General features: G+C 54.1%; 1 long non-coding RNA gene across 1 annotated transcript; it reads right to left on the minus strand.

Moving 5' to 3' along the window:
* Positions 1–736: 736 nt before the first annotated feature.
* On the minus strand, positions 737–8046 carry LOC115333938. The gene is made up of 2 exons (XR_003920961.1): positions 7959–8046; positions 737–1224 (listed from the first exon to the last, which is right to left on the minus strand). It is a non-coding gene; the product is annotated as an uncharacterized LOC115333938 (long non-coding RNA).
* Between the last annotated feature and the right edge of the window lie 13388 nt (positions 8047–21434).

Genomic DNA, 21434 nt, shown 5'->3' on the forward strand with positions numbered 1-21434 from the left:
AACTGAGGCTCTGGCTTTAAAAAGGACTCCCTGGATTTGAAGAAAACATTGTTATACTTTATTCATGTAGATCTTGTTGACATCTCACGAAAATGATGTTGGCTGTACTCATGGTTAAGTCTGGAAGTAGTGACATACGAGGGTAAATGCTTTTCTCATGCCAAGCAAAGACTGGAAATCTTTGGACTGCCAAAACCCCCTCTTTGCTCTTCCTCTTCCCCAGCCTCCAGCAAAGGCAGTGCAGGGATTTGCGGGGCTGGAATTGCATTTTCTGCATCAGCACCCCCAGCCCAGCAGGGCTTTGCCTGGGCAGAAGCGTGGACCCTCACGTCCCCCCTCCTGGTGATGGGGGTCCTCGTCTGCAGTGTCCCACGTTAGAACCAGCTCTGCGGGTGCGTTGCTTTGGGGATGGCGGGACGGTGATGACCGAGCAGCAGTGCCATGGCTCTCCCACGGGAGCAGGGCACAGGTTCCTCCTGGCTGCAGATTGAGCCCAGTGCTCAGGGATACGCAGCTCTGACTGCCTCCGTCCCCTCCTCCCCCTCTTCCTCCTCCCAGCTGCTTGGTGCTTTTTCCCAGCTGATGCTCTTTTCTCTGGGGTCTCCCAACTGTCCCCTTTTCCAAATCTACACCCATGTTACAGCTGAACTACTGCTGGGATGCTCACAGAGGGCTGACTTTACAAACCAGCCCATGGTGTTATCCTTCCCTCTGCTCTGGGTTTTGCTGATCCATCTTGTATAACCAGAGAGCTCTTTTGGGGAAAGGAGCCATTTTTATTTCACTTCTTATACTACCCTGAGTACATTTCTGCTGGCACAAAACAAGTTCCATGTGGAAGATAATTAACGTGGCACAAGAGCTGCGCTGGGAACTATACAGACACACCGAAGGAACGAAGCCATTACCCCAAAGATGCCTTGGAGTAGGAAAATGTTCATCAACAAGAAAAACTGTCATCAGCAGTGTGTAAAGGTGTTTGTCCTGCCTTATGGCAGGAGAGTGAAGGAAAGAAGGAATACTTCGGGGGACTATTTTAACCATTCCTCCAGATACAGAGGATCACAGCTGTGATCCAGCTGCCCAGCTCCATACAGATGAACCCAACATATAACTTAACCTGGCTCTGTGGCCCTCCAGTGCTGGTGGAGGGGTGGTGGGGATGAGCAGAACGGTTGTTCCTGGGGATGATGAATCCTGCTGTCCACGTCCCCACTGCCGCGCCTGCGGAAAGATAAGCAGCAGATAAGAGAAGTTGTTTTCTAACAGCACAAATCAATATTTATTATAATGAAAAGGAGAGATTGATATCAGAAAGGGTGATAATAATAAAAAAAAAACAAGTCTAAACTTATTATTTGTATGTATGGTCCAGGATGAAAAAAAAAAATCCCCAAACACAGCCTTTGTTGATTTCTTTTGCTTTGTAGAAACAGATTCCTCTGATATTCTCACTTAGATTTTCCCAGGCACCCTGCTGAGGTTTTGATGTTTGACTTGCATCAAGAATATTGAGCATGAAATCTAAACATTACTTCTGGTGACAGCTGATGGAGACACAGAGTGAGGGATAATGGGGGGCAGAAAGGGGGCCCATACCATACCCCGGGGGGAGCAGAAGCACCTGGATGAAGAACAGTGGCATGGGGACCGGGGAGACATGGAGCTGTGGGTAGGGCAGAGCATCAACCAGATCCATATCTCGAATGATCTTTGAGGTTGTCTTTTTTATATTAGGGTTGCAGACATCAGAGGCCCAAGTCCTGGGCTCTGCTACCGGCTTAGTTGTCGACCCGCTGGGCAGGACTGTGTCCTGTGGGGGTGGGAGCCCATCAGTTAGAGGATGGTAGGAGGGAAGGAGGAATGAGTTGTGGAGCAGCTTCTTTCCCCAGCTTGTACCTGGTGTCCCTTCCTTCGGCCAGGGTTATATGAAATTATATGAAATCAAGTGCTTTTGTACATGTGAATCTTCTCATAGGGTGAAGATGAGGGAGCACATGCAGAGCTTTGCCTATCAGCTGCTGGAAGGCTCCTAGACAGGAGGGTGAAGGCAAGACCCCATGTGAGAGCAGGCAGTGCTGTAAAGGAGACCCCTACATAGAAGGCAGCAGTTTTCTGGGTAATCTGTTGGGGAGGATGGGGAAACTCAGAGGCAGAAGGAACAAGGCAGCCCTCGGGACAGTGTTGTGTGAATGCGACTGAGAGGATGCTCAGGCAAATGACTGTCACTGTGCCAGTTCCCTGAGCTCCTGCTCCCCAAATTCCTGCTCTTTGCACCAGTCGGCAGTGAGGGAGAGCAGGGACCAGTCAGGAAGGAGATGCCTGCTTAATAAGGCAAGCACTAGCAAGAATGGAATGCTTTCTGATTAATCAATAAGTTAAATTACTGTTCATTAAATCTCCACAATTCTTGTCTGTCTGTAATGGCAGCCATTAACTAATTGATTCTTCTGGGTACTGTACCTGGTCTCTTCTGATGCTGTTTTCAGTGACACACATGCTGTCTCCTGTTGCCTGTCTTGTGTGTACTCATTTAGCCATGTCCGGCCTCTCCAGCGGCACTTCTGAGAATAAACAATATTTTGGCCTCAGGAGCCTCACAGCTAATCAAAGCTGGGATTTGGGTCCGACTCCTGGAACATGCTGATAAATGGCACTTTTGGATGATTCAATTAGCCTCCTGCCCCCTGTGGAGTCATTACCACGCCTTCCCATCACTGTACTCGTTTCCTGGGTTCCTTCACTCCAGGGTACCAGGAGGGATTTCCCACTGTCCCCCCCGGCCCCAGCTTCTCTTCTCTCCAGATTTCCCAAACCTACCACCTGTAACTGCACTTTGTGGCAGCGTTTCTTCCTTTGCATATATCATCCCCCTTCAATTTACTCTTCTGAAATGCTTTAAAGCTCCAAAGTTTGCTCCTTCAAAGAACTTGAAGCTTTCCTCTCTTTCTCAGAGATTAATTATAGCTTCAAACACCTGCAGTAACTTTCTTCAATTACTGTATTCCTGCTCAGTAACTTCTTGAGGATTAAAAGTTCCCCTGCCTTTTGCTTGACAATATCTTGCATTGAGCTGGGCCCTCACTCCACCGGCAGTTGCAGCTGAAAGCTTCATAAAGTCAGGTTAATCTGATTAAAAACCTGCAGTGTGAAGAGAAGGGGTATTTTATTGTCTCGCAAGGATCCTCGCCCATGTATAGTTTACAAGCGGAAAGGGTTATTTTCCTGCAATCTTGAAGTGGATCTGAAAGTCAAATGCTTTATTCCTGCTCACACATCATCACTTAAGTGCCAATTTTTGCTCTTCATCTCATAAGTCACAGCTTCCCTGGGCCAGGCAGGATTGTGGCAGGCGGTAAATGGTTCAAGAATGTGAGAGTTGATCCAGGGGCTTCTGCATGAGAAGCTGCTAGGGAAAGATGTGCGACACATCAGCATCACAGCACCGTCTCCTCCAGATGCTCTTCAGGGAATAGTTGGCATTTATGTTTATTACAAAAGACAATGCCACTGATCTGTATGAGGCACAGCTCTATTGAGTTAGAAATCTCCATTGTTACGTGGTCCTTTTTTGGTATCATTGCACGTATCACTCAGAATTGCCCCTCCGGGCTGCCTGCAAGTGCCACGGCACCCAGCTCTGCAGCAAGCCTGAGCGGACATTTGAAAACCCAACATTTCCCAAACCAGCTGTTTGTTTCCCCAGTAACAGAATTAGCTGCCAAGCCCTGGCTCGGGGAGTGGAGCTGGAGATGAAGTGAACCCGCAGAGCCGGGCTCACGGCTGCCCATCCCCTTTCTGCGGGGAGAGACCCTGCCTGGCACTGGGATGCTTCCCAGCAGGGTGAGAGGCACGGCTGAAGGCTGCGGTTTAGTGGTGGCCAGAGGAAGGACCTCCTTTGGAGCAAACCAGCCTGGCAAGAGGTGGAAAAGGGGATGAAGAAGACTGGTCATGGGAATGAAACCCAAAGGGCCAGAGCAGGTAGACTTGGATCACCTGGAGCAAGACAGGACCGATGCTTGTCACCCCGTTTCATCCAGACCTCGGGTGTGCAGAACCTGGAGGGTCACCCATGTGTGTCAAAGTCTTCTTCCCATGACGAGGCCAGGCCAGGGTCTTGGTACCTGCCCAGCACGGTCCCCAGTGTGGGACCAGCCCCTGCATCAGTCATCTCCAGTGAAGCTGAGCTCTGCAGAGCCTGCCGGGCAGTGGAGGCAGTTAGGTGGCCGGCATGCCCTGAGAAGGGGAAAATCCTCTGCTGGCCCCTACAGACAAAATCCCACAGGAGGTGCACTCCACACCGCCAGTGGGCACGGCCGGGCTCGCCGAAGGGGTGCAGCTCTGCCCCCTCCCCGCTGCCTGCGGGAGGATGGACGGCAGCCCGAGGCACATCCTCAGCTGGAGCTCGCTCCCCGCTTTGGTGACTTTTCACTTTCACGGGGGTGAATCTGAAGTGCACGGCATTTTTCTTCCCCATCCAGGCACGGAAAGAGACCTGGAATTAATTGACTGATATTTGCAGAGACAGTGAGATAATAACATTGACTGACAAAATGCTTGTTTCTCTCCCTCTTTTTTTTTTTTTTTTTTATTTCTGCAAAGTTAATACAGTATTCAGTGAACTTTCCCCAGAGGATGAACCACTGAGTCATCTGGGTCGGTTTGTTTGGGCTATGTTGCCCAGCACATCATTTGTGTTGTGAAGATGGACCCCCAAGCTGTTTCTGGTGAAGGGAGGATGAAATTTATATCATCCCAATGAACTAATTCTCTTATCTGCGTTGTCTGCTCAGCATCTAATGAACTAATGAAATATGCAACAATCCAGCTATAGAACAGACCTCACTTTTAAATTAGCACTAATTAGAGATAATTATCTTGGCTGGTTTGATGTTTCTATGTAATGAGCCTGGGTTTTCTTTTGTTAAGAATTGGTGTGGTCAAATATATGAAACGGCACACTGAATTTCCACAAGTGCCTTTTATTCCTGACTTATTTTAACATCTCCAAGAGACCCACTCTTCCTTTTGATGCCGTTTCCTTTGGCTGTCTGGTTGATGCCCTTTCTTGATGTTGGGAGGGATGTAATGTAACAGCCAGGTAAAGCATTGCAATCCCTGCAGCTCCTGCCCTCCCATCCCCTGTTCTTGCTCTCTCCACAATGCAGCACTGGGGAGGGGGTAGGACCAACGTACAGCTCCTGCTGGCAGCTGGGGCTTGAGCATCCGCAAGCCGTGGCACAGGCGGTCAAAGCCTCCCTGTCCCTGTCCCCTTCCCAAGCAGAAGGACCGAGGACAACCTGAGCAGCTTGGCAGAGTGGGATGCAGCAACCGGCAAGCTTGCTGCATGATTCACGCTCCAAACACAAATGTAAGGAGGACTCCCGGAGCTCCCTTAAAAACTACCAGCTCCCATCTGTCCTCTCGTCATGTAGGTGATGTAGCCTCTCTATGCAGCCGTCTGCTATCACTCAGATGCACTGTGCTCGCTCTGTCTGTCTTGCTGCTGCCTCCGAATACCCTCATCACTGCATGCTGGTGCTGCTGTCTGTACGGTTAATACGACATGGCACTATCTCTACATCTCTCACCGGGCTTTTCTAGAGTATCAAAGCGATCAATCACGCATAGCCAGATTACCTTTCTTATCTGTGCTGGTTTTGGCTGGCATAGAGTTAATTTTTTTCATAGTAGCTAGTATGGGGCTATGTTCTCACTTTTACCCTTCCAATTCTCTTCCCCATCCCACCGGCAGGGAGTAGAGCAAGTGGCTGGGTGGCGCTTAGTTGTCGACTGGGGTTAAACCACGACACTGTCCTATAATCAGTAATTTGCCATGGATCCCTCATTTTTCAAGGGAATTTTAACAGCCTGGCTGGTGACAAGCTGCCAGGGCAAAATGCTGTAATGTGTGATAAAATTACACATCCCTCCATCGCAGAGCAAGGCACCCTTTCTTCCCACTCCTCTGCTCTATGCTCCCATAACCAGGGTTGCTGCAGGGCCATGGGAGCCGTGCGGGACACGAGGCAGGACAGCCCGGCATCGCGGGGCCACCTACTCAGCCCCAGGCTGCTGCCTGCACCCTGCCAAATAATTCTGTCAGCGCCTGTTTTATGGGTCCAAAATGGGAAAAAGTGAAAGGTGCTCTTTGCGTTTCGTTAGCGGGGAATAGGCGCTAGTCATAAAACGCCTTGTGCCTATTCCCCGCTAACGAAACTGTGCGTCCACCCCCCCAGGTCCCCCTCTCCCCACGGCACGGCCAAGCCGGGGCTTGGCCGGCGCTGCGTTTCCCTCCCCATCTCACGCGGGGAGCACAGCAAACACCGCGCGCTTTCCCGTCGCTTAATTGGAACGATGCCGTGCGGTCCCCTGGCACCCGATGGCGGGCCGGCGGTGGCAGGCAGCCAGGGTAATTATGGCTGAACGGTCCTCTCCGAGTCCCCGAAGAGTCTTTACGAATCATCGGGTAACGGCTATAGTTCAAGAGGCCGTGGTCTTTGGGGAGCCGGTGTAATTACTGAGATGGTTAAGCCCTCTCTGGCAGTGCTTGGTCATGCTTCCCCCGGCTGCCGTGGGGACAAGGAGGGCTGGCAGGCAGCGGGCAGTGGCAGCTCCCTGCCCACGGGCACAACTACCCACTGCCGGTGCTCCAGCCCACGGGTGATGGGAGGCAGCAGTGGGGCAGGGGGCCAAATGTGGGCTGGGGGCTGCTGTCCCTGCAAGAGCTGCAAAAGCAGCAGCGGGGCAGCCCTGGAGAGCTTTGGGCTGGGGAGGGAGCGGAGAGGAGGGGGCTCAAGCACAGGGCTCAGCCACTCGCCACCTTGCACCCCACCGGCACAGCAACACCTCCCTCCTTATTGACAGCAATTATTTCCCTTTCCTATTTATTATGATTAACACTTGGAGGTTGTGCTGGATCAAGTATTGGCTTCTGCTAAACATTTTTATAAACACGCACACACATATGTATCTATATATCTCACGTATATAGATAGAGATTTTTCCACACTTGCACACTTCCCAGACTTTCTTTCTAGCCCAGTATGGGCCCAAAACAGAACCAGTGCTGAAGGGACCCGCACGCTGCTCATTTGTGGCCAGTGAGAAGAGCGCAAAGCCAAGGGGCTGGTTTCTCTGCTGGTAAGATGGAGCCAGTGGAGCTCATGGTAATTTATATCCGCTGGCCCTTGCTCTTGTGTTAGCGTGGCCCTGGGCTCCCCAAGGCATGAAAAGGTCTCATAAATTCCTAAAGCTGACAGAGGGCTGTTTGGCTTCGCTGGATCCTGCAGAAACTAAATGTGCCATCTAAGGTAGTACCGTGTACCCTGTGGCCACAGAAAAATGATCTTGGCTGAATTTCCATTAAACCACTCAGCGAGCAAGAGCAAGTGATTTGGGGCCATCCAGGGCTGATCGCAGGGTGCTGGGAGGCAGTCGGGGCTCTGCAGAGCAAGTGTGCAAGTGCTTGTAAAGAGAAGAGGATTTTGCAGCCACTTACACCGCACGAACCAAGGCGGGGCTGGGGGGGAGCTGCAGGAACCCCTGGGACCGACTCCTTTGCAGCAGCGAGTGCAAGATGAAGCTCATTGCCGTGTATCTCAAACCCGAACCTCACTGCTCTCATTCAAGGAGACCACAGCAACATGAGACATGAGAGCACACATGCCCTGAGGCCACAAGGCACCTTACGAGAAGTACATGCACTTATGAGAGGAACAAGACCCTGCAGGGTAAAGCAAAGCAAAGCAAAGCAGAAAGTCTTAGGCTGCGCGGAGGCTGCGCACAAACCCAGTAATTCCCCTGCCCCTTTACTCCTCTCAGCAAAACAGCAGAGATGCAAGACTCGGAGCAGCCTGACCTGTTCTTCCTCGGGCAGGAGGGTGGGAGGAAGGGCAACGGCCTAATAGACAAACAGGTTTCAGGCAGTGAGAAAGCGAGGACATCAGAAGCATCACTTAAAGCAGCAGAAGGCTCAGGCTGCGCAGCAGCTTCTTCCTCCTGCTCCGCTTCACAGACAGGTGCTTTCTGCCACCGCAGCCCCAGCAGTCGCACCGGTCACCCCCTCTGTGTCCCCTGTTGCACAGAGCTGGATTTGCAAGAACAGGTTTCTGAAAGCATCAAAATGCAGCAGTTCCCACATCCCCTGGGACTGCTCCCCCCCCCCCCCCCCAACTGGGAGAAACCCAGACTTGAGCTCTGAGCTCCTCCGAGGCCCCTGTCTGGAGCCATCACGGACAAGCCTGGCTGGGGGCACCTAACGAAGATGCTTTGGCCTGTGACCACAGCATCTGCCCAAACCTCTGATGGCTGGTCCTGAGCTGGGCTGGGCTGCCAGGAGGGGAGAAGTGCAGACTATAATTGAAATGCTTTTTTTTGGTCACAGGTCAGTGAAAATCCTGCAAGTCCAACCTTTGCACCTCTATCGGTTTTGCCCCATCCCTGGCACTGACCAACACCCAGGCACCCGCCAATGCAGAGGGGCTGTTACAGAGCAGCAGTAGTTGGCAGAGGACAGCATCCCCCCCGCCGTGTGCAGGGACAGCATCCCTGGTGCCTCTGGTAGAGACCGCAGGTGAGCCCCTGGGCTGGAGAGCCCTGGCAGAGGCCGACCCGCGGGGGTCAGGCTCAGCCCCGCTCCCCTCCTGGGCCTCCTGAGGCTGCAGCCCTAGTTTCTACCTGAACTAATTTTTTTTTTCTTTTTTTAAATCTCTCTCAAATGTGATATGATAAGGGGTGAAGCAAGCCCCCTCCGTGATCCACTTCATGGAGGGGCACCTTTCCCTCTGACCGTCTCACCTCCTTGAGAACTCTATTACCTGAAAGACTGTTTCAGGGGAATTTATTCTTCATGAAAGAAATTGCAATAGCAAATTAGCACTGTCTTCAGACTGATCCAGAGCAGGCCCCAAGTGAGCATCTGAAGCTGAGGCCAAGGAGGTGCAGACATTATGTCCAAGCCGGAGACTGTCACAGGCTGCTTCGGATGCTATAGTCCCTCTGTCCCAGCACATCAGACCTGGGCTGCAGCCTCACCCCCCACCATGCAGCGTGCCTCCCACCCAGGCAGCTGGGGACCCCAGAGCCCCAAAGGCAGGGCAGGCAGCAAAGCCACGCTTCTTCCCTTCTTGCCTGTACGACATCTTTGCTGCTGTCACCAGATGCGTAAGGGTAAGTGAGAACCCGCACTAAGCTCCTGGGAACGGTCAAGATTGTCTGTCATCATTGTTTGCGAAGCTATTTGGAGAATAGCTTGTTCCCATTGGGAGCAAAGTCAACACTCCCGCTATCTTTGAGATCTCTGGCTCTAGAGACAGGGATTTTACCTTTCAAAGTGAAAAACAAAGCAGCATTCATGGCCACGGTAATTGCTTCCGATGCCATCTGAGCTGTGAATAACACAAGAGGAGATTTAAGGCACCTTTCGGAGTCCCCCCTCCACCGCCCAGCCCCACCTGTAGCATCTCCCCGCCGCAGCCCCCTCCCAGTGAAAGCTGAGGGGCAAACCCAGCAGGACCCCCGGCCAGTGTCAGACACCAGCGGTCGGTCCTCTCCCATCCGACCCCAGGCAGGAGCAGGCTCGGCCGTGCCTACCGCTGTCCCTGGCACCGGGGACAGCCCTGGGGTGCTCCCTCCTCCAGAGCTCGGCGTCTCCGGGTGAAGAGGGGAGATGCCTTTGCTCACCTTAGAGGTGGGGAGGAGTCCTCCACCGCTGGCTCCTCGAGACCCCCCCAGTGAAGGGTTAAACACCCCTGGCACAAACATGTCCCCGTCACCCACCTTCAGAAGAGGCTTCTCTCTTCCACTAGTTTTCCAGGAAGGATAGATCTCAAAGGCTGAAGTAAAAATACTTTGCTCAAAAAAGCATAGCTAAAACCTGACGGGGTCGGAAGACAAAGACTTGGGGAATAGGACTGGCTGGGGATGGGACACCAACCCTCCGTTTCTTTCAGAGCACGAGTTTTACGTTGCAGTGAGGCCCCAAGAGCGGCCGATTCCCACAGACACGTTCCCCCCAGCTCTTCAGGGTCTCTGCCCGCCCTCCCCTGCCACCCAGGCAGCCCCTCGCCGCCCTGTCGGGGCGGTGGGCCGGGCAGAGCCGGGCTCCAGGACCTGCCAGCCTGCTCTTCCCTCCGCAGATCAAAGGGACAAGTGTCACCCGCAGCCGTAACCAGCAGCAAATCGGTGCTGGTTTGTGTACAGAACGGCTGTCTTGTACCGGCAGACGCCACTGCTGCTGTCAGCGCCGACGGGCCCCTTGTCGGGATTTGCATTTCAGAAGGAACCCGCAGCCGGGTGCGATGTTGCACATCTCCTCCGCTCGTCACATTTGCATAGAGCTCGCAGCGAGGAGCGTCATCCCCATCCCTCCCCGCCTGGCAGGTTTGGTTGTGCTGGGCTCGCTTGTTCCTTAGCGTGTTGTGCCGGTGCCTTGCTCTTTCCCTCGCTCCGCTTCCCGGCTCTACGCCATCGAGCAGCAAGGTAAAGTGACCCCTCCGTGGCTTTACAGAAACTTGCAGGAATTTAACTCGCCGGGTCCATCTTTGACAGCAGGCGATAGGAACTAAATGTGACACAGTGCCTTCATCACAGCGCCTGCGGGTCCCATTTCAAGGCTGGGGAAGGAATAACTGATGCTGAGCAACAAAAATCCATCCCAGAGTTTTAGTCATGGAAGATAATCAAAGAGCAAACTTCGGGATTTGTCTTTCCTTGTCCTGCTCCTTCCTCCACGAGGGAAGATTTCTACAGGCTTCAGTGCCCCCAGCAAAGGTCCCACCCGCCCCAGCAGCTCCTTATCCAGGCAGGAGCATCCTGCCTGGCACTGGGTACTCAGCCTGCACAGCCTTGATGGTGCCAGGGCAGCAGCTGCAGAGCACGGGTTCAAGGATCCCTCTCCCTGCATTAGAGCTCTGTAAACAAGCCTGCACTTGGAGAAGAAAAACTGGCAGGTCTCCTGCTTTTAGTAAACAAGCCGTCAGTTCACTGCATCCCCCCACCACACATGCTCCTCGCTGCATCCATCTTCCCTGATCGCTTGGCACATTTTCTCCTAACCAAGGGGCAATTTGATTTTGTGGAAGGAGAGGGAGCCGTTTTCTTAGGTGATTGTACCTCAGATAGAAACCTTCCCTTTGAGCTGGGCCATCCAGGAGAATAATCTCACTCCCCTAGCCCTGCCTCGAGCAGCACAGCAATGTTATCCAGCAATTTCCTTTGGCATCAAAGCTGAAAGCGAGCACGTCACCCAGAGTTAACAACATCACAGCAGCATGGATATTCACCTCTCGCAGAGTGATAGGAAGTGGAATTGATTGCAAGAGATCAGACACCGAGACTCTCATTAACTTCTGCTAACACCTGAGTGGCTGACAGGCAGTTGCCTTTTTGGATTATCTTCTGCACATTTCCAGCCAGTGACCCTGGGTCCGCTCCAGCCCCTGTTTACTTAATAACATGCAGCGTTACCAGCATGGCAGCTCAGACCCGTCTGCACCACGCTCCCACCGGAGCATCCAACCCCTGGAGCATATCTGAGCGGTGTTGCAGCACTGCAGATCTGCTCTGTGCCGTGCCTCCCATCCGCCTCCCCCCGCACCCTGCTAGCCATAACACGGGGGGAGAGGATGCTCTCTCCCCCCTCAGGAAACATTTCCCTCTGAGCAGCTGGAAAAGCCGAGGCAGAGGCAGCCTGAGCCCAGCAGCTGTCCCGATGATGATGTCAGGCTGAATTTGCACACAGCTGGGGAGGATCTCTAAGGCATGACCTTTCTGGACACTCCGGAGCATCTGATGTTATGAAGTAATGGGTAAAACTCCCACGGACACCGACACACATGGGCAGCCGTGCCTTTTGCACAAACCCCGTACTACAGAGCAAGCCAGCCAAGTGGTGCAACACACATCTGAGAACAGGGGTGCTGAGGAGGGGATCCCGGCTGCCACACCAGTTTCCCACCTCTGGGGCCGAGCCCCACAGCAATTTATAGTGTCCAAAACTGGAGGTTTCTCTGTACAGGACCCTCCTGGCTGGCTGTGAGCTGGTGCATCCTTTCAAGCCCACCCCACAGCACTGGCATGCTGTGAGGCCGGAGCTCAGGGTTGCAAAACCCAAATGAGAGGGAGCTTTAAAGCACGGAGGAGGTGGCACAAGCAGAGCAGGACACAGGGAGCACAGGCCTGGTTTGCAGAAAGGCATCGCCGGGTTTGCAGGGAAGAGCATCACTGCTTCAGCCCCAGCACGTGGCCGGCGAGCGAGGCTATTTCCAGCCCTGCCGCATGGCTCCCTCCTGCCTCACCTCCGAGAGTGGTAACACAACCTTTGGGGAACGTGGCAGGTGCTCTTTAATCTCGCCCACTGACAGCTTGCTGACAAGAAGCTTTTTTCCTCAAAACCTTTTGTCATGTCTTTTCTTCTGGTAGGGTTTGATATCCCTCTCCCCGCTGTCACGGACGCTCCAGGCTCCTCTCCACCTGCCCTGTCACAGCCTCCTTTAAGAGGAGCAGCGGGTTAACCTCGTTAAGAGCCTCACACTTCCCTCCTCTCTCCAGCTCTGTACTTTTCTGAAGCCAGGTTATGATTACAGGGCACCCTTGAAAGGCGGACTGACATAGCCTGCGAAGAGGAAGATGCTCTGTGCAGCCGGTGCACCCCTCCGGGCACAAAACTCCCAAAGCTGCTGCTGCCGCCAAAGACAGAGCGTCTGCACCCCTGATAAGGATCCTTCCACCCATCCTCCCTCTGACTGCACCAGAGGGATCAGCTTGGAAATAGGAGAATTGCCCCACTTTTCATTGCTTTTTTTTCCCCTTTCATTCCTTGCACATGCTGCTGTTACTAACTCAGCAAAGAAACAAACCTCCCGTGGGAGCTGCACCCTCCTGCCCACAAGCAAAGCCAAAGCTTTGCTGGCAGCAGAGCTGGCCACAAATTCACCATGTCACCTGGAGCGCCCGGGGAGGACAGCAAGCAAACACTGGGGACACAGTGCCAGGCACAGCAGAGGAGCTGAGCCCGTGGGAGCCGGCACCATGCCCACCCATGCTGGTGGCCCCATGGCTTAGGAGTGGGGCCCACTGGAAGAGGAAGAAAGCAAGAAAAGAAGATGTTGGAATATCATAAAAGGGCAATGGGTTTTCATTATTCTAACATAGAGGTGCCTGCTTTTAAGAAAAAAAAAGCATCAAATTCATATCTTCTAAACAACAGCAGAGAGGAGACACAGCAAGTAAGTTCCTCTTCCCTTGTTCACAACCATCTGTCTCAGATCATCCTGCTAATTTCAAGTTACTACAAACTCCTTTAATTCCCTGCCAGGGCTTTAAAAAAAAATTTTTTTTTAAACCACAGGCTAGCCAGCTCCACAGCCTTGAATTAGACGTGCAAGTGAGCAACGAGAACAGAAATAAAAAAAAAAAAGGTCAGGCTGTGTTTCACAATGGACACAAGCTACTGCCCAGCAGGAAGGAAGATGGGGAGACAGTCCCCTCCACGGAAGCACTCCCCCAGCCTGCCCAACCCCCTGAGGCTCCAGGGGTTAACAGGACAGGGGGAATAACTGGTGGAAAGCCCACCTCCTCCCCAGCACAGCACCTGCTGGACACAAGCCGGAGCTTGGCAGGGTGAAGGGGAAGCAGCCTTGGTACTATGCCGATCCCCCCGCACCGCAGCTCGGGGTTAAAGATGTGCTAGTCTTGCCCAGGCTGGCTTAGCCAGACCTTCCCAGCCCCAGCCTTCCTCCTGTGCAGCAACCCCAGCATCTGTCTGGGTCTCCCTTTTCCCAGAGACCCACTCTGCACCCACTCACACATAAACAGTCCCAGCTGGTCCCAGGCATGTCTCAGCAGGAGGTTTTAATCTCCTAATTGGCATATCCCGACGGAAAAGCATTTAGAAAGATACTGGTGCTCTCAGGAGGTTCTTCTCCCATGAAACAGCTTACGATGGTGCATGTACTGGCAGTGCCTGTGCTTTGTCCCGCAGTGCAGGTCAGGCTGTCTCCACCCACGCCAGTGGGGCTGGTCCAGGGGAGAAGCTGGGCCCGTATCCCTGGGGAGCAGAGGATGCGAGAGGCTGGCATGAGACCTTTGAGGGGCAGAGCAACAGTGAGCAGAGGAAAAAGAATTCTGATTTTATCTGCAGGTAGCACAAAGCTGCAGTAATGCCAAGGACAGTGATGAGGGGGACAGGAACCGAGATCAGGTGGAGTCTGGGTCCAGATGTTCTCCAAGTCCCATGGTCCATCAGGGTGGCTGAGAAGCGGGACACAAAATGGGGAAATGACCAAACTTGGGCAGCAAATGCACCTGCAGGAACATTCCCCCGGTCCCCGCACTTTCTCGTCTGTTTGGGAGCAGAAGCAAAGGCTGAAAAATACAGGGGGGCTCAAAGCTCCTGTAAATCAGCATTGCTGACTATCGTAAATTTACACTGATTTATGCCTGTGAAAGATCTGCCTGGAGAGGAAAAGCTGTGCTTTCTGTTTCTGGACAGGAACAAATTGAAGAAAAGCACAACCAGAAAAGCTGGGGTGGAACAACCAATTCTCTGAAGATCCCCCTCCTCATCCTCCCCATCGCCCTCTGTACGTGGGGCTGTTTGGAAGAGCTGCCCACGGCAGCACCAGCTCGGGGCCCTGCAAGCAGAGAGCTTCTTCCTCTCTGCAGACCCCGCGTCCCTTCCTATGTCTGGGATCTGAGGCTTAAATAAATATGTGACTATGTAAATAAATACGAAGTGTGTAGCTTGAGAGGCAGGTTAATGGCTGGGGAAGCCGGGCTTGACCTTGGTGACATTTCAAATTAGTTCTGCTGCGCTGGGCTGGTGCTTTGAAGGGATTTGCGCTTGGGCTGGATATGGTAAGAAATGTTAAAATTCATCATGTGAAGAGGCTCTTCAGAGCTTCCTTCCTCCTGGGGAGAGACCTCCACCTCCTCCGGCATCCTGGGGCGAATGTCCAAGCCCAGGAGGTGCCGGGGAAGGTGGGCAGCTCAGAGGTGGGCATGCACATTGCTCTTACTCTAATGTAGCACCCAGAGATGTGGGGATGGGCAGGCGGGGAGCAGGCGTGGAGCATCGCCCCTGGGACATCAGCCCTGTGGTGGCTGCCGAGCTGGCGCAGCTGGATCCTCTTCTGCTTCAGGTGGATCACTCAGGCATTGGGGCAAGTATGTAATATATCCACACATGTACGTTATATAGAGATACGCCTGCATGTGTGTGTGAGATATATATATATATATACATATGCATGCACAGAGATAAAATTCATTAGAAGTGGGCAGAGAATATATTACTAGTGCTTAATACATGCAGTGAAAGGCAAGTAGATGGCAGGAAAGAATACATTACAAGAACAAAAGGGGTCATTTGTACAGGTCTCACTTGGCCCTCTTGTGAGCGTGTGTCATGATACAGGTTTTAATTACCCGAACCCATGCTGGCCTTCCCGCAGGATCGCATCTCTGACACCCGAGCAGCCTTCTGCCAGGGCAGTCTTCAGCTCTCAAGTGTGAGGCATATTAATTCCTTGGGGAACTGATACGATAATTTTTATCGTGGAAGAAAAAAAAGTTTCCCGCACACCCTGGGAAATGGCTGAAATTTTCCTATGGAAGTTCAGCCTCAGGCAAGCAGTGTACGCAGGGACTTTCAGCTCAGGCAGGAGAGGTTGGTACATTTGTGAGCTGAACTCATCTCCGGCGTGGAGCTGCTCTCCGGTCCAGCTGCCTTGCTCCCTGGCTGGATGCTCACGGTGACGAGGACACCCTGCGGAGCTGGCGGGACCCCTGCGAGGGGATGGTCTGCACACCCGGCTGTGGCTGCTGGCTCTGCCTGGGAGAGCTGAGCATGGCCGTCCCCTCCGGATCCTGGCCCTGACAGGTACCCGCCGTGCTAATGAGGATGCTGTAATGAGCGTGAAGCCAGATGGTATCACCGAGATCACCCAGTGAGTGCTGGCCCCAGGCAGATGAACCTATTTTTAACAGCCAGACTGCCCACTGCCGGCTCGCCCTGCTCCCCTTCAAAACCTTCCCTTCCTTGAGCCTTGACGTATTTGTTTTCCTTCCCCATTAAGAGGCTCTCACCAGTGCCTGGTGAATGGAGAAACGCTGGCAGGGTTTGTTTCTCTGGCACCATCCTGACACAGAGCCGCTTTTCCAACGCACCGGCAGCAGTGATGGTGCTGGCAGTGTTGGATGGGGACGGGGTCCCCTCCCTGTCACCGCCTGCCCTGGGGCTGCTGGGGACTGGACATATGGCAGCAATTTCCCAGCCCTGTCCGTCTGCGCTCCGGAGGGGAGTGGACCTGCAGTCCTGGGGACGGCTCTGGCCCTTCTGTTCAGCTTTCAGTGCTAGCGAGGATGCAGGAGCCAGTGCTCGTTGCGAGGAGGGTCCGGATTCATCCCGCCTGCAAGGATCGCTCAGGGGCATTGCACCCGCTCCCGGCGGGGTCTGCATCACCGCTCCTGCGTGCCCGATGCCACTGCTTGTCACCATGCTGGGCGGTGGCAGCGGTGGCACGCCGCGACAGAGGGTGGGAAGGAGAGAGACGAGGCTCTTTGCTCGCTTCCACGGGAGGAAAACTTTCTGCCTGTTTCGAATGGCCATGCTGCCGCAGGACCTCAGGGTGTGCAGGGGATTGGGCTCCCAAGGTTTGCAGCCTCTGCGGAGGATTGGGAAGATGTATTTGGATAATTTTGGCAAGTGGAATGACTCAGCCTCCTGACAGCCCTCCAAGACCTTTGCCACTCCACCTAAACAGGGATTATTTCATCCTCTCAGAATGGCTTAAGCACTAATAAAAGGCATTAAAAATTAATTTTCCACGCTGTCTGTTGGCGTTTCTTCCATCCCTGGAACACGCTCAACAAGCAGAACTGATAAGCAAAACCCAGACAACGTCCTCCATGCTAATGCCCCCCCCGCACAGGCGTGGTCCCCCCAGCCTGGCGTTTATCATTAGGGGCGGCTGTGCAATTATTAACATTCCATCTTTCTCCCTTTCTTATAAAAAAAAAAAGGAAAGATTTTGTTGGCAGCTTGGTTATTTGCTACGGGTGTCAGGCCTGCTTCTCTCTCTCCCTCCTCATGTCAAATAACATATGCAAAGGAAATTTATACACATGCACAGAGGCATTGCTGTATACAACAGTCCTCTGCCATCCGACAAGGCTCTCTTCCATCTCCTGAGGGCCAGGAGGGAGGTTGCTGGGCTGTGAGCTGTGCAGGAGAGGGGAAGCCAAAGGAGCAGGAGCAGAAGCAGCAAAGGATCAGACAGGGTTGCAACCCAGCCGGGCTCAGCAGGTCAGCCTGGTCTGCGTGGGGTTTTATTAGGGCCGATGGCAACTCCTCCTTTGGGTCAGGAGCTGCCCAAAAAGGACATTTGAATCCCTTCTACTGGCTGACGGGGTCTTGGCTGGCACCTTTATCAGCGGGCGGGTGGCTGTCATCAGCCGGAGCGAGGGGCTAGAGCGGGGGGGTGCCTGGAGCAGGGGGCAGCGAGACCCCCCCCAGGCCCTCCTGCAGCTGCAAAGGGGTAGACCAGGCTGCGCAAAAACCTGCTTTTGCCAGGGCATGGGCGTGGAGAGAGGCTTTAGGCTTTGTGCCCTAGATCCTGCAGAGGAAACGGGGCAGGCGTTGAAATCCTCCCTTGCAGCCAGAAGCATCCCTGCCCCGATCAGGTCTGTCTCCAGCAAGCGGCAATGGGGCGAGCTGGGCAGGGTCTCCTTCTCCCGCTCTGTGGCCAGGAGGGGCTCTTCAGGGCCGCTCCGACAAGGCTGTCAGAGGGCTGCCGGCAGGTGAAGGTGTGGGACGTGCACGCTGGCCGTTGAGCAGGATTTCTCCCAAACCGGGGGTGAACAAGCCCTGGCTGAGACAGGAGGTCCTGGCCAGCATTTGGGATCCCAGTGTCCATCTCAGGCCAAGGCACAATGGAAGGATATTTGGCAGAGGGACCATCAAAACGCAAAAGACCACGCGTGGACCCCAAAGTGACCTTGCAAACGAGTGCGTGGTCCTGCCTCGCTGCACGGGCACCTGCCCAGCAAAATGCCCTGAGCTGGGTGCAGGGGCAGAGCCTGTCCGGGGGGCTGGTGGGGTGGCTGTCCCCGCAGAGATGGGGGCACCAGTCCGGGAAAGGCACCGGTGCCCCATTCCCAGCCAGCACCGCTGCTGCGCCTGCCTCATTCGCCTCGGATCCACCCAATTACAGCTAATTAGCTTTTCTGCCATAAAACCCTAAGGAGACAATGGAGAAAAGCCTCCTGCCTTTGACAGTAATGAAGTTAAATAGATATTTATTTATCCTTTTATTAGACAAACCAATTATAATTTTACGCTTGAAATAGCTAATTTTTAAATGTGATGTCGAAGCACATGTATATACCAACGTAATATCTAGCCAGACCTGGCCTATAACAATCCTGCCTCATTAACAGCATGGCTAAGTTGGTATTTAAATATACTCTAATGCACCCATTCATAAAATGATAATTAAAAATACGCTGAAACGCAGCTATTAAGGCAGAGATCCTGGTTATTTATAGGGTCTGTTTTTAGTTTCGAATGATAAAATCCTGAGTAATTGCTTGGACTGGTGAAGTTTTGCTTCCCCCGGCGCTCTGACCCACTGTGGCTGGGAAAGCAGAGGTTGGCATTTCCCAGCGAGCCTGCCATCCGTCCGGGCAACCACGGGAAGGCCGTGGACGGACCCGTGCCCGGGCTGAGCCAGCAAAGCCCCCCGTTGCCCCTGCAGAAGAGAGGAGCCCGGCACGTCACCAAAGCACACGCACACTTTCCTTCCTGCAAGATGAGCAATGTCCATCTGGCATCTCCAGAAAGTTTATGTCAAACAGCAGGAAGAGGAGAAAAGCTGCTGCAGATTGCAAAGCAAACACCCGGGGACTGAGGCTCCCAAAGAAAACACCAGAGAGGAGCCTGTGGATGCGCGATGTGCAGTCCAGGTGCCTGTGCCTCAGAAATAAGAGAAATGATAATTAAGCCACGCTGGTCCCAAGTATTTGCAAATGCCTAACTGGGTGCTGGAGGCGACTGGTAACCAGGGGTTTGGATTTCTTTTAAGAGCGCAGTGCTAGTGTTTCCCTTCTGTGGGAGCTCGCCCACGGCTGCTCTTCCCGGCCCCGCGGGGTCCCTGCACGCTGCAGCATCCCTCATCCAGCAGCATCTTCCTCTCCGCTGGGTCAGCAGGCAGTACCCCAGCCTGGGCAGCAAAATGCCAGATCCCAAATTTCCTGCTCCGACCAGGTTTGCTGCCTGTTCCTGCCATGCAGGGCGGTGTGACCGGGATGGGGGCTCACCAGGAGGCTCAGCACGCTCTCGGTTGGGCTGTGCAGGAGCCAGGTTAAATTCAGAAGGCGTTGCAGGCAGGCTGGGATGTGCAGCCCCTGCGCAGGGGATGGGGGAGCCCGGACCGATGCCTTCCCCCTTTTCCCAACGGGCAGGTGCCAATGCCCTGCCTGGTCTCACACCTCCAGCACAAGGAGCACTGCGGTGTTAAGCAGCCCCTTCCCAATGAGCAGGTCCACCTGCACCCCGCTCTCCTGCGGTGGTTTATATGAAATGAGTTTGCTGGGGCTCAGCGTGGCCTGCAGCTCCCTACTTCTATCTGCTCCATGGGAAATCAGAGGTAATGAGGGCTGTGACTTGATGCACCGGTTTTTACTGTCCTGCCTGGTCCAGGTGCCCGCCCGGGCTTTTATCTGAGCCTGTCCCTTTCCAGACAGCTCAAAAGCAAAGGAGCCGAGCGGCACGTCAGCCTCTGGGCTGTCCAAGCTGTTTGCCCTCAAAGCGTTTCAGGTCCATCCCCACCATCGCTTGTCCTGCTCCGCTCATGTTCTCGCACGGCTTCCCAGCACACACTGGTAATCGTGGCCCCGTCACCCCCGTCCTTCCCGGCTGGAGCAGGCTCTGGTTTCCCCTGCCTTTCCCTGCCATCTGGACGCGGGGCCGGGTGGCTGGAGACCATCTGACTTCTCAGCCAAACACTAGATACCAGAGATCATAGAGGGACTTTTAAAAAATTAATTTTGCTGGCTATAAAGCTCCAGAGAGTGCAATTCAGTGTTCGGCTCAGCTGGCCGTTTCAGCTCCGGGCAGGATCTACCACAGCGCGGCGTGACCCTGCGGCGTTTGGAGCCATCTGGCCCGGCAGCCCAAGCCCCACAGCCCCGGGCCCAGCCCGGCGCGGGTCCCGGTGCTCCTGATCCCACCCGGTCCTCTGGCTCTTCATCAACTCCCCTCTTCCCACAAGACCGGGGGCCTCCTCCACACGTTTCTAGAGGCAGGCAAGAGAGATTTGGGAAATGAGAAATTTGCTTTAAAATGTGATTTCAGCCGTCTCACACCTAGTCAGGATTTTCAGCTAATTTTGCTGAATGCTTCTAGTTGGAGACATTTTTGCTTCGGGGCTAGAGGCACAGAACAACCCACGAGAAGTTGGCAGCTTTGCATCCTGCAGCCCAAGGGTTAGGGTATAGGGTATCATTCCCAAGGATATAGAAGACCCTTTTCCAGCCCATCCAGCAAGGTGATGGCTGAGTTTTGGTGGGACAGGGCCAATTCTTTGCAAGTCCTAGTAGTTAAATGCTTTATACCACCTCGTTGGGTCTATCCCCTCCCTCTGCCAGGCCTCCTGTTTGTATTTCTCCTACCACCACCTCTGTGCACGTGGACTCTCAAAGAGCCGGGCTCTTTCCCCAATGTCTTAGCTCAGCCCTCTGGGCATCGATCTGTGCGCTTGGCCACACATGGGACCCCGCCGCATGGGGGGGGTCAGGGGGAGCCAGGGGCAGCAGTGGCAATGCTGTCCCCTGCAGACGTTGCCCGTGCGAGCACAGTGCCATGGCCAGCAGCCAGGTCTGGGGCCCTGCGCGACGGGGCTGCTGGCACTGGAGGATGGTTTCGGATGCTGTGCTTGCTGCGTGTCCCTGCAGCTCTGTGCAGCAGCATTTGCCCTCTCTCCCGAAGCTGCTGTGGAAGGGGATGGGAAGAGGCTTTCCAAGGACGGCAGAAGGGCATGGCAGAGCGGGATGGCTGCTGGAGGTGGATGTGCTAGAAGGAGCCTGGAGCTATGGGCAGGGGACCCACAGAGCCCGAGCTGGGTGCTGCTGCCTTGCCAGCCCCAGGGCAGGTTCCTTGCTGGCCCCGTGGCCCTTGGCAGCTCCATGTCCCCGGCTCTCGGGGCTGCAGGGTGTCCCTCCACGCAGACGGAGGACCATGGGGCTCGGTGCTCTCAGATGCACAGGCTGTTTTACATCTCCCATCTGCTTCCCCGCCACCGCTGCCATCTGGCTCTTTCCCAGTCTGGATACTTTCTTCCTAACGCCTCGCTTCTCCACCAGGCTCAGCGGCTTCAGCGCATGCGGAGCCCTGGCTTCTGCTGCCATTTCCAAATCGTCAGGGGTCCAAGGTT

The sequence above is a fragment of the Aquila chrysaetos genome, chromosome 21, assembly GCF_900496995.4.
Source record: "Aquila chrysaetos chrysaetos chromosome 21, bAquChr1.4, whole genome shotgun sequence".
In the NCBI taxonomy this organism is placed as follows: Eukaryota; Metazoa; Chordata; class Aves; order Accipitriformes; family Accipitridae; genus Aquila; species Aquila chrysaetos.